We start from the raw sequence: 13,314 nt of genomic DNA, 5'->3' as shown, positions 1-13,314 counted from the left end.
CGACAGGTTACTATCGATGCAATGCTCCTCAGACAGGATGAAGAGGTCAATACTCCCCAATGCCATTAGGCTTTACAATTCTACCGCCAGGACTTAAGAACTTTTTAAAAGCTATTATTAATGCTTTTTGAGATAGTGATTTAGATGCATATCATATTTTTTACTGAGTTAAGTATTGTATGTAATTAGTTTTGCTACAACAAGTGTATGGGACATTGGAAAAAAAGTTGAATTTCCCCATGGGGATGAATAAAGTATCTATCTATCTATCTATCTATCTATCTATCTATCTATCTATCAATGTGTACCACGAGCTGGCTGTTCTCCCTCCCACTTCAGGATGTTGTGGACGTGATCAGAAACATCCCAGACCCTGGCACCTGGGAGGCAAACTACCATCCGTGTTTCGTTCCTGTGTCCACAGAATTGCCTGTCTGACCCCCTAACTGTAGAGTCCCCAATCACTGTTGCCATCCTCTTCCCTGCCCTACCCTTCTGAGCCATAGTGCCAGAATCTGTTGCCACCGTGGCTTCTCCCAGGTATACCATCCCACCCAACAGTACTCAAACAGGAGTACTTATTGTTAAGGGGGACAGCCACAGGGGTACTCTCTAGCATCTGACTCTTTCCCTTCCTGACTGTTACCCACTTAACTGTCTCCCCAGGCCCTGGTGTGACTACCTGCCTATAGCTCCTAACTATCACCTCCTCACTCTCCCTGACCAGACAAAGGTAATCGAGCTGCATCTCCAGTTTCCTAACACGGTCCCTAAGGAACTGCAGCTCGATGCACCTGGCACAGATGTGGCTGTCTGAGAGGCTGGGAATCTCCCAGACTTCCCACATCCTGACACTGAGCACAGAGAACCAACCTCACACACGTTCTTACGGTCTGTATTCTACTCAGATAACCTACCTGGCCTCGACCCATTATCGCCAAAGCCCCGTTGAGCCTACTCTGTCTCCCTCTACTCTGAAGCCTGCTCCATAAAGCTGTCTTCTTTTAAACTCTTCTCACTGTTCTACCTGGCTGACATCCACACGCTTGCACAGTTGTGCCCCGATCAATGTTGAGTAATATTGTAGAAGGTTGAGGGGGGACTTGATAGAGGTATTTAAAATTATGAGGGGGATACATAGAGTTGACTTGGATAGGCGTTTTCCATTGAGAGTAGGTGTGATTCAAACAAGAGGACATGAGTTGAGAGTTAGGGGGCAAAAGTTTAGGGGTAACACGAGGGGGAACTTCTTTACTCAGAGAGAGGTAGCTGTGTGGAACGAGCTTCCAGTAGAAGTGGTAGAGGCAGGTTTGGTATTGTCATTTATTAAAAAATTGGATAGGTATATGGACAGGAAAGGAATGGAGGGTTATGGGCTGAGTGCAGGTCGGTGGGACTAGGTGAGAGAAAGCGTTCAGCATGGACAAGAAGGGCTGAGATGGCCTGTTTCCATGCTGTAATCGTTATATGGTTATATGGTTATATTGTAAATATGTCATTGATTAAGCATTCTTGTTCATTTAAATAATTTATTATGGGTTATACATAAACTACGTGAATTGCATTTATTATGATGCTACCATGCGATACTGCCTTGCTTAAAGTAAAAGCATTTGGAGAAGGAAGTCGGAGGATCAGAATGGGAGAGCAGTGGGAGCCATTTTGATTTTTTCTTCTTCTCATTAGAGTTAAGAGAGGCGGGACTGCACAGGCGTGTGACATCGGGCAGCGAAGCGAGGAAGATTTAAAAGGAACACAGCCTTATACAGCGGGCAGCATCATTTTGCGGGCAGCAGAGTGAGCCGGGAGCAAAGTAAAGGCTTATGGGCTTGGGCTCAACGGGCGAGGCAAGGTAGGTTTAGTTTTCAATTTTTCCTGTTATTTGAGGAAAGGGGAAGTATGAGTGTGAGGGCAGCTTTTTGTTCTCGGTGTCGGATGTGGGAGGTCCTGGAGTCTCCCAGCTTCCCGGAAATACACATCTGTGCCAGGTGTGCCAAGCTGCAACTCCTGAGGGACCGTGTTAGGGAACTGGAGCTGCAGTTCAATGACCTTCGTCTGGTCAGGGAGAGTGGGGAGTTGATAGAGAGGAGTTACAGGCAGGTAGTCAAACCGGGGCCACAGGAGGCAGACAAGTGGGTCGTGGTTAGGAGGGGGAAGGGGAAGAGTCAGGTACTAGAGAGTACCCCAGTGGCTGTACCCCTTGACAATAAGTACTCCTGTTTGAGTACTGTTGGGGGGGAACAGCCTACTTGGGGGAAGCAACAGTGGCCGGGCCTCCGGCACAGAGGACGGCCCTGTAGATCAGAAGGGTAGGGAAAGGAAGAGGAAGGCAGTAGTAATAAGGGACTCGATAGTTAGGGGGTCAGATAGGTGATTCTGTGGACGCAGTCAGGAGACCTGGATGGTAGTTTGCCTCCCTGGTGCCAGGGTTTGGGATGTTTATGATCGCGTCCAAGATATCCTGAAGTGGGAGGGTGAGGAGCCAGAGGTTGTGGTACATGTAGGTACCAATGACATAGGTAGGAAAAGGGAAGAGGTCCTGAAAGGAGAATATAGGGAGTTAGGAAGGGAGTTGAGAAGAAAGACCACAAAGGTAGTAATCTCGGGATTACTGCCTGTGCCACACGACAGTGAGAGTAGGAATGGAATAAGATGGAGGATAAATGCGTGGCGGAGGGATTGGAGCAGGGGGTAGGGATTCAAGTTTCTGGATCATTGGGACCTCTTTTAGGACAGGTGTGACCTGCACAAAAAGGATGGGTTGCACTTGAATCCTAGGGGGACCAATATCCTGGTGGGGAGATTTGCAAAGGCGACTGGGGAGACTTTAAACTAGAATGGTTGGGGGGTGGGAATCAAATTAAAGAGACTAGGAGAGAGGAGGTTGCTTCACAAATAGAGAAAGCTAGTAGACAGTGTATGAGGGAGGATAGGCAGGTGGCATAGAAGGGGAGCGCTCAGACCGAAGATATAGGGGAGAAGGAAGAAAAAGATTATAAAGTTGTTTGCACCATTAGGGATAAACAGAGAGTAAGAGGTGGAGAGTTTCTTAAATGCATCTATTTTAATGCTAGGAGCATTGTAAGAAAGGTGGATGAGCTTAGAGCATGGATTGATACCTGGAAATATGATGTAACTATTAGTGAAACATGGTTGCAGGACAGGTGTGATTGGCAACTAACTATTCCTGGATTTCATTGCTTCAGGTGTGATAGAATCAGAGGGGCAAGAGGGGGAGGTGTTGCGTTGCTTGTCAGAGAAAATATTACAGCGGTGCTTTGGCAGGATAGATTAGGGGGCTCATCTAGGAAGGTTATTAGGATGGAATTGAGGAATGGGAAAGGTGTAGTAACACTTATAGGGGTATATTATAGACCACCTAATGGGGAGCGAGAATTGGAGGAGCAAATTTGTAAGGAGATTGCAGATATTTATAGTAAGCACAAGGTTGTGATTGTGGAAGATTTTAATTTTCCACACATAGATTGGGAAGTCCATTCTGTAAAAGGGCTGGATGGTTTGGAGTTTGTAAAATGTGTGCAGGATAGTTTTTTGCAGCAATACATAGAGGAACCAGCTAGAGAAGGGGCAGTGTTGGATCTTCTGTTAGGGAATAAGATAGGTCCGGTGACGGAGGTATGCGTTGGGGAGCACTTCGGGTCCAGTAATCACAATGCCATTAGTTTCAGTAGAATTATGGAGAAGGATAGGACTGGACCCATGGTTGAGATTTTTGATTGGAGAAAGGCTAACTTTGAGGAGATCAGAAAGGATTTAGAAGGAGTGGATTGGCACAATTTGTTTTATGGGAAGGATGTAATAGAGAAATGGAGGTGATTTAAAGGTGAAATTTTCAGGGTACAGAATCTTTATGTTTATGTTAGGTTGAAATGAAAGGTTAAAAGTTTGAGAGGGCCATGGTTTTCAAGGGATATTGGAAACTTCGGTCGGAAAAAGAGAGAGATCTACAATAAATATAGGCAGCATGGAGAAAATAAGGTGCTCGAGGGATATAAAGAATGTAAAAGGAATCTTAAGAAAGAAAATAGAAAAGCTAAAAGAAGACACGAGGTTGCTTTGGCAGGTAAGGTGAAAATAAACCTAAAGGATTTCTACAGTTATATTTATAGCAAAAGGATAGTGAAGGATAAAATTGGTCCCTTAGAGAATCAGAGTGGACAGGTATGTGTGGAGCCAAAAGAGATGGGGGGAGATTTTGAACAATTTCTTTTCTTCGGTATTCACTAAGGAGAAGAATATTGAATTGTGTAAGGTAAGGGAAACAAGTAGGGTAGTTATGGAAACTATAATGATTAAAGAAGAGGAAGTACTGGTGCTTTTAAAGAATATAAAAGTGGATAAGTCTCCAGCTCCTGACAGGATTTCCCTAGGACCTTGAGGGAAGTTAGTGTAGAAATAGCAGGGGCTCTGACTGAAATATTTGAAATTTCATTAGAAACGAGGATGGTGCCAGAGGATTGGCGTATGGCTCATGTGGTTCCATTGTCTAAAAAGGGTTCTAAGAGTAAACCTAGCAATTATAGGCCTGTAAGTTTGATGTCAGTGGTGGGTAAATTAATGGAAATTATTCTTAGAGATGGTATATATACAAACGTTTGTAATTATCTGGATAGACAGGGTCTGATTAGGAACAGTCAACATGGATTTGTGCGTGGAAGGTCATGTTTGACAAATCTCATTGAACTTTTTGAAGAGGTTACTGGGAAAGTTGACGAGGGTAAAGCAGTGAATGTTGTCTATATGTTGTTCAGTAAGGCCTTTGACAAGGTTCTGCATGGTAGGTTAGTTAGGAAGGTTCAATCGTTAGGTATTAATATTGAAGTAGTAAAATGGATTCAACAGTGGCTGGATGGGAGATGCCAGAGAGTAGTGGTGGATAACTGTTTGTCAGGTTGGAGGCCGGTGACTAGTGGTGTGCCTCAGGGATCTGTACTGGGTCCAGTGTTGTTTGTCATATACATTAATGATCTGGATGATGGGGTGGTAAATTGGATTAGTAAGTATGCAGATGATACTAAGATAGGTGGCATTGTGGATAATGAGGTAGGTTTTCAAAGCTTGCAGAGAGATATCCAGCAGGCAGCGTTGGGAGTAGGCAGCGGAGTGAAAGGGCTTTGGCTCCACGGGCTTCGGCGGTAACAGGAAGAGGTGAGGCAGTTGTTAATTGCAAAAGGAGGTAATATGTGTGTGAGGCCAGTTTTCTGTGGTTGGTGTCAGATGTAGGAGATCCTGGAGTCTCCCGGCGTCCTGGACGGCCATATCTGCACCCAGTGCATCGAGACACAACTCCTAAGGGACCATGTTAGGGAACTGGAGCTGCAGCTCGATGACCTTCATCTGGTCAGGGAGAGTGAGGAGGTGATAGAGAGGAGTTACAGACAGGTGGTCACTCTGGGGCCATGGGGGACAGGGAAATGGGTCACATCAGGAGAGGGAAGGGGAACATTCAGGTACTAGAGAGTACTCCTGTGGCCGTACCCCTTGACAATAAGTACTCCTGTTTGAGTACTGTTGGGGGGGACAGCCTACCTGGAGGAAGCGACAGTGGCCATGCCTCTGGCACAGTGTCTGGCCCTGTGGCTCAGAAGGGTAGGGAAAGGAAGAGGAAGCCAGTAGTGATAGGGGACTCTATAGTCAGGGGGTCAGATAGGCGATTCTGTGGACACAGGAAAAAAACTTGGATGGTAGTTTGCCTCCCAGGTGCCAGGGTCTGGGATGTTTCTGATCGCGTCCAAGATATCCTGCAGTGGGAGGGAGAACAGCCAGAGGTTGTGGTACATATTGGTACCAATGACATAAGTAGGAAAAGGGAAGAGGTCCTGAAAGAAGACTACAGGGAGTTAGGAAGGAAGTTGAAAAGCAGGACCTCAAAGGTAGTAATCTCAGGATTACTGCCTGTGCCACACGACAGTGAGAATAGGAATAGAATGAGGTGGAGGATAAATACGTGGCTGAGGGAATGGAGCAGGGGGCAGGGATTCAGATTTCTGGATCATTGGGACCTCTTTGGGGGTGGGTGTGACCTGTACAAAAAGGATGGGTTGTACTTGAATCCCAGGGGGACCAATATTCTGGCGGGCAGGTTTGATAGAGCTGTTGTGGAGGGTTTAAACTAGTTTGACAGGGGGTTGGGAATCAGAATGTGAGTGCAGGGATTAAGGTAGAAGGACAAGGGCATGATGCTAAGAGTTCGGAGTTGATGAGGAAGGACAGGCAGGGGACAGAACATAATTGTAGCCAGTTAAAGGGGTTGAAATGTGTCTATTTCAATGCTAGGAGTATTAGGAACAAGGAGGATGAACTTAGAGCATGGATTAGTACATGAAACTAAGATGTTGTGGCTGTTACTGAAACTTGATTGGAGGAAGGGCAGGTTTGGATGGTGCAGGTCCCGGGGTTCAGGTGTTTTAAAAGGAATAGGATGGGAGATAGAAAAGGGGAGTGGCATTGCTGGTCAGAGATAGTATCACAGCTATAGAAAGGGAGGACGCTACAGAAGGAGTGTCCACGGAGTCATTATGGGTGGAAGTCAGAAAAAGGAAGGGATCAATCACTGTGCTGGGAGTAGTCTATAGGCCCCCAAATAGCCCTCGGGACACAGAGGAGCAGATAAGCAGGCAGATTTTAGAATGGTGCAGGAAATACTGGGTAGTAGTTATGGGTGATTTCAACTTCCCTCATTTTGACTGGCACCTCCTGAGTGCAAGGGGGATAGATGTGGCTGAATTTGTCAGGTGTGTTCAAGAAGGATTCCTGACACAGCATGTGGACCGGCCGACGAGAGGAGAGGCTATACTGGATCTAGTTCTGGGTAATGAACTTGGTCAGGTGACAGACCTCTTGGTGGGAGAGTATTTTGGTGAGAGTGACCACAACTCCCTTAGCTTCAGCATAGCTATGGAAAGGGATAAAATCAGACAAAATGGTAAAGTGCTTAACTGGGGAAGGGCTAACTTTGAAGGGATGAGGCAGGAACTAGCGAGAGTAAATTGGAAACAGATGTTCAAAGGGGAAAGCACAGAAGTAATGTGGGAGAAGTTTAGGGACCACTTGAGCTGGGTTCAGGATAGGTTTGTCCCACTGAGGCAGGGAAAAAATGGTAGGAAAAGGGAACTGTAGCTGACGGAACATGTGAAGCAACTCATCAAGAGGAAAAAGGAAGCATATGTTAGATATAAGAAGTAGGAAGTAGGAGGGGCTTATGAGAAATATAGGGTAGCCAGGAAGGAGCTAAAGAAAGGACTTAGGAGAGCTTGAAAGGGGCATGAGAAGGCCTTGGCATGTAGAATTAAGGAGAACCCCAAGGCGTTCTATGCGTATGTGAAGAATAGGAGGATGACGAGAACGAAGGTGGGACCGCTAAAGGATAAAGAGGGCAACATGTTCCTGGAGGTGGAGGAGGTTGGGGAGGTCCTAAATGAATACTTTGCTTCACTATTCACAAGTGAAAAGGATCTTGATCAGGATGAGGTCAAAGTAGAGCAGGCCTGTGTGCTGGACAATGTGGAGATTAGGGAAGAAGTGCTGGATCTTCTTAAAAACATTAAGATTGATAAATCCCCAGAGCCAGATATGATACACCCCAGGTTGTTGTGGGAATTGAGAGAAGAGATCGCAGGAGCATTAGTCATGATCTTTGAATCCTCTTTGGCTGCAGAGGAAGTGCCGGAGGACTGGAGAATGGCAAATGTAGTTCCCTTGTTTAAAAAAGGTAATAGGGTGAAACCTGGGAAATATAGACCAGTGAGTCTTATGTCAGTGGCATGCAAACTACTGGAAAGGATTCTTAAGGATAGGATCTATGAGCATTTGGAGAAGTACAGTCTGCTCATGGATAGTCAACATGATTTTGTGAAGGGAAGATCATGCCTCACGAGCCTGATTGAGTTTTTTGAAGAGGTAACAAAAGAAATTGATGAGGGTAGGGCAGTGGATGTGGTCTACATGGACTTTAGCAAAGCATTGACAAGGTCCCTCATGAGAGACTCATCCAGAAAGTCATGAGGCATGGGATAAATGGAACCTTGGCTGTTTGGATAAAAAATTGGCTTAAAGGAAGAAAGCAGAGGGTAGTTGTGGAAGGAAAGTATTCTGCCTGGAGGTCGGTGACTAGTGGTGTGCCGCAGGGAACTGTCCTGGGACCCCTGCTATTTGTGATTTTTATAAATGACCTGGATGTCGAGGTGGAAGGATGGGTGAGTAAGTTTGCGGATGACACGAAGATTGGAGGAGTTGTGGATGGAGCTGTAGGTTGTCGAAGGTTACAAGAGGATATAGACAGGCTGCAGATTTGGGCAGAAAAATGGCAGATGGAGTTCAATCCGGAGAAGTGTGAGGTGATGCATTTTGGAAGGACAAACCAGAAGACTGAGTACAGGATTAATGGTCAGTTACTTAAGAGTGTGGATGAACAAAGGGACCTTGGGGTTCAAATCCATACATCCCTCAAGGTCGCTGCACAGGTTGATAGGGTAGTTAAGAAGGCCTATGGGATGCTAGGCTTCATTTACAGGGGGATTGAGTTCAAGAGTAGAGAGGTCATTTTGCAACTCTACAAATCTCTGGTGAGGCCGCACTTAGAGTATTGTGTTCAGTTCTGGTTACCTCATTATAGGAAGGATATGGAAGCTATATAGAAGGTGCAGAGGAGATTTACCAGGATGTTGCCTGGATTGGAGAACAAGTCATATGAAGCAAGGTTAGCAGAGCTGGGACTTTTCTCTTTGGAGCGTAAAAGACTGAGAGGGGACTTGATAGAGGTCTACAAGATTATGAGAGGCATAGATAGGGTGGATGGTCAGTACCTGTTTCCCAGGGCACCAATAGCAAACACCAGAGGGCATATGTACAAAATTAAGGGAGGGAAGTTTAGGGGAGACATCAGGGGTAAGTTTTTTACACAGAGGGTTGTGAGTGCCTGGAATGACTTGCCAAGGATGGTGGTGGAGGCTAAAACATTAGGGGTATTTAAGAGCCTCTATCAGGCACATGGATGAAAGAAAAATGGAGGGTTATGGGATAGTGTGGGTTTAGTACTTTTTTTAGGGATTATATGGGTCAGCACAACATGGAGGGCTGAAGGGCCTGTACTGTGCTGTAGTGTTCTATGTTTCAATGGTTCTATTTAGGCCAGTTAGAAGAGTGGGCTGAAAGATGGTAGATGGAGTTCAATGCTGATAAGTGTGAGGTGCTACATTTTGGTAGGACTAATCAAAATAGGACATACATGGTAAATGGTAGGGCATTGAGGAAAGCAGTAGAACAGAGTGATCTAGGAATAATGGTGCATAGTTCCCTAAAGGTGGAATCTCATGTGGATCGGGAGGTGAAGAAAGCTTTTGGTATGCTGGCCTTTATGAATCAGAGCATTGTGTATAGGAGTTGGGATGTAATGTTAAAATTGTACAAGGCATTGGTAAGGCTAAATTTGGAGTATTTTGTACAGGTCTGGTCACCGAATTATAGGAAAGATGTCAACAAAATAGAGAGAATACAGAGGAGATTTACAAGAATATTACATGGGTTTCAGCACCTAACTTACAGAGAAAGGTTGAACAAGTTAGGTCTTTATTCTTTGGAGCGTAGAAGTTTGAGAGAGGACTTGATAGAGGTATTTAAAATTATGAGGAGGATAGATAGAGTTGACGTGGATAGTCATTTTCCATTGAGAGTAGGGGAGATTCAGACAAAAGGACATGAGTTGAGAGTTAAGGGGTAAAAGTTTATGTGTAACACGAGGGGAACTTCTTTACTCAGAGAGTGGTAGTTGTGTGGAACGAGCTTCCAGTAGAAGTGATAGAAACAGGTTCAATTTTGTCATTTAAAAAAAAAGTTGGGTAGGTATATGGATAGGAAAGGAATGGAGGGTTATGGGCTGAGTGCAGGTCAGGGGGTCTAGGTGAGAGTAAGCGTTTGGCATGGACTAGAAGGGCCAAAATGGCCTGTCTCTATGCTGTAATTGTTATATGGTTATAAAAGACGAACTAAGACTCATACGTCTTGGCTCTCTTGTTTTATTTTGAATTAGTTTAATGTGTTGAAGTTACAAAACATATAACACTGACCAGTTAGTTATTAATGATGCTACCTGAGAATGAATTTTGCATATCACAATCTTACATTGAGGATAAATACAGCATATCCTGTTCCTCTTGAAAGTAATACCAAGAGGTCTTGTATGTAACCCCCTCACAGGGCTCATATGCAAACTTGGCTTGTTAGCCAGCTCTGCTAACAGCCATGGGACTCAGTGGTGAGAAGGCTACATTTCCTTAATGATATTCTTCTAGGGTTTGTATGATTTGGGGTTCAGCCAAACAGGAACATCATGATGTCCCAATTAAAGAAACCTTGATTTGATCTAATGCTGTGTAAATACTGCCCAATTTCTCCACAATTGTAGGTTGGCAAGAAATAACATATTGTACACAGCATAAATTTATAAAGAAAATATATTAACAAATTTCTGCTTTGTGGAACAATTAGTAGGAAAAAGAAAAGAAAAGAGGACCCATTTCATTTCACCCAGTCCAAATGTGCACAAAAAGTTGGAGCTCATCTTGAAGTTGTCCTCCTTACTCACACTCTGGACCCACAGTCTGCGTGAAAGCGCACTCTACATTCGAAACTTCACTTGAAGTCCATCTGGAACAAACAGGCTCCCTCTCAGGAGTACTGGAGCCATTCATCTGCACAAAGAACTTTGTGCATTGGGGACACTACTTCCCATGGCATTCTCAGCCATCTTCCCTCCTGTCCTCTCCACAGCTCTTGCCAAAATGACCACAAACCCCTCTAGTGTCCATCACAAATCTCTCTCCACCCAGTTCTCTCAAGAACATTCTCCCAATTCCACCATCCTGATTAACTGACACAACATTCCCAAGTTGAAAATCATAGCCCCTTATCTTTAGCCAGAACCAAATCATTCTACCAGCTACTAAAAAGATAAAGATAGTTATCTTCAAGCTCAGCCTCTGGAGTAGGAAACAGGTCATTCTGATTTAGGGCAAAGATTATTTCCAAATGAAGTACATGGTGGTTATTATCCTGCAGATCAAAAGGAACTGAAAGACTGAATCCAGTACCTCACCCAGAAACAGAAAGCAGATGCCATTTCTTCTTTTTCTGCTTAGCCCATCACTCTTCCTGGGGCTTAGGCCACTGACAGCAGTGCACCAGATTCCTCTCTCCAGGGCCAGTCATAGACTCATAGAGTCATAGAAAAGTACAGCACAGAAACAGGCCTTTCAGCCCATCTAGTCCATGCCAAACCATTTAAACTACCTACTCCCATTGACATGCACCGGGACTATAGCCCTGCATACCCCTACCATCCATGTACCTACCCAAACTTCCCTGGAAGGTTGAAATCTAGTTTGCATGCACCACTTGTGCTGGCAGTTCATTTTGCACTCATGTTTCCTTTCATGTTCCCCTTAAAGATTTCACCTTTCACTGTTAAGGCATGACCTCTGGTTGTAGTCCCACCCAACTTCAGTGGAAAAAGCCTACTTGCATTGTATACCTCTGTTAAATCTCCTCTCATTCCTCTATGTTCTAAAGAATATAATCCTAACCTATCCAATCTCTCCTTATAACTCAGGTCCTCCAGACCCAGCAACATCCTTTTGAATTTTCTCTGTACTCTTCCAACCCTTTCTGCAGGTTGGTGACCAAAACTGAACACAATACTCCAAATTATGTTTCACCAACTTCTTATACAACTTCAAAAGAACATCCCATCTTCTGTGCTCAGTACAGTAGTTTATGAAGGCCAATGTGCCAAAAGCTTTTTTTTTACAACTCGATCTACCTGGAACCCCACATTCAATTAATTATGTACCTGTATTCCCAGATCTCTTTGTTCTACCACACTCAGTGCCCTACCGTTCCCTGTGTAAAATCTACTCTGTTTGGTCTCACCAAAGTGCAAAACCTCCCACTTGCCACTTTTCCAGCTGATGCAGACTTCTCTGCAAGCCATGATAGCCTTCCTCACAGACCACTACACCCCAAATGTGAGAAGCAAGGGGAGTAATGGATTAAAAGTATTATGTATGAATGCATGAAGTATAAGGAATAAATTGGCAAGTATGATATTGTAGGAATAACAGAGATATGGCTGCAAGAGGACCAGGGCTGGGAAATGAATATTCAAGGGTATACATTCTATCGAAAGGACAGACAGGTGGGCAGAGGGGTTAGGGTGGCTCTGCTGGTGAGAAATGAAATTCAGTCCCTTGAAAGGGGTGGCATAGAATCAGGAGATGTAGAGTCAGTATGGATAGAACCCCAAATAGTAGCCTGGACATAGGGTGCAAGTTGAATCAAGAGCTAAAATTAGCATGTCACAAAGGTAATGCTACGGTTGTAATGGGGGTTTTCAACATGCAGGTAGACTGGGAAAATCAGGTTGGTACTGACCCCAAGAAAGGGAGTTTGTGGAGTGCCTCCAAGATGGATTCTTAGAGCAGCTTGTACTGGAGCCTACCAGGGAGAAGGCAATTCTGGATCTAGTGTTGTATAATGAACTGGATTTGATAAGGGAACTCGAGGTAAAGGAGCCATTAGGAAGTAGTGATCATAATATGATAAGTTTTAATCTACAATTTGAGAGGGAGAAGGGAAAATCGGAAGTGTCAGTATTACAGTTGAACAAAGGGGATTATGGAGCCATGAGGGAGGAACTAGCCAAAGTTGACTGGAAGGATACCCTAGCAGGGATGACAGTGGAACAACAATGGCAGGTATTTCTGGGAATAATACAGAAGGTGCAGGATCAGTTCATTCCAAAGAGGAAGAAAGATTCTAAGGGGAGTAGGGGGCAACCGTGGCTGACAAGGGAAGTCAAGGACAGTATAAAAAAAAGAGAAGTATAACATAGCAAAGATGAGCGGGAAGCCAGAGGATTTGGAAACTTTTAAAGAGCAACAGAAGATTACTAAAAAGGCAATATGGGGAGAAAAGATAAGGTACAAAGGTAAGCTAGCCAAGAATATAAAGGAGGATAGTAAAAGCTTCTTTAGGTATGTGAAAAGGAAAAAATTAGTAAAGACCGAAGTTGGGCCCTTGAAGGCAGAAACGGGTGAACTTATTATGGGGAACAAGGAAATGGCAGACGAGTTGAACAGGTACTTTGGATCTGTCTTCACTAGACACAGTCACAGACCATCTCCCAGATGTAATAGTGGCCAGAGGACCTAGGGTAATGGAAGAACTGAAGGAAATTCATATTAGGCAGAAAATGGTGTTGGGTAGACTGATGAGACTGAATGAAGGCTGATAAATCCC

Source organism: Hemitrygon akajei, chromosome 11, assembly GCF_048418815.1.
Source record: "Hemitrygon akajei chromosome 11, sHemAka1.3, whole genome shotgun sequence".
Classification (NCBI taxonomy): Eukaryota; Metazoa; Chordata; class Chondrichthyes; order Myliobatiformes; family Dasyatidae; genus Hemitrygon; species Hemitrygon akajei.
The sequence above is the reverse complement of the archived record's forward strand: the minus strand, read 5'-3'. Positions refer to the sequence as shown.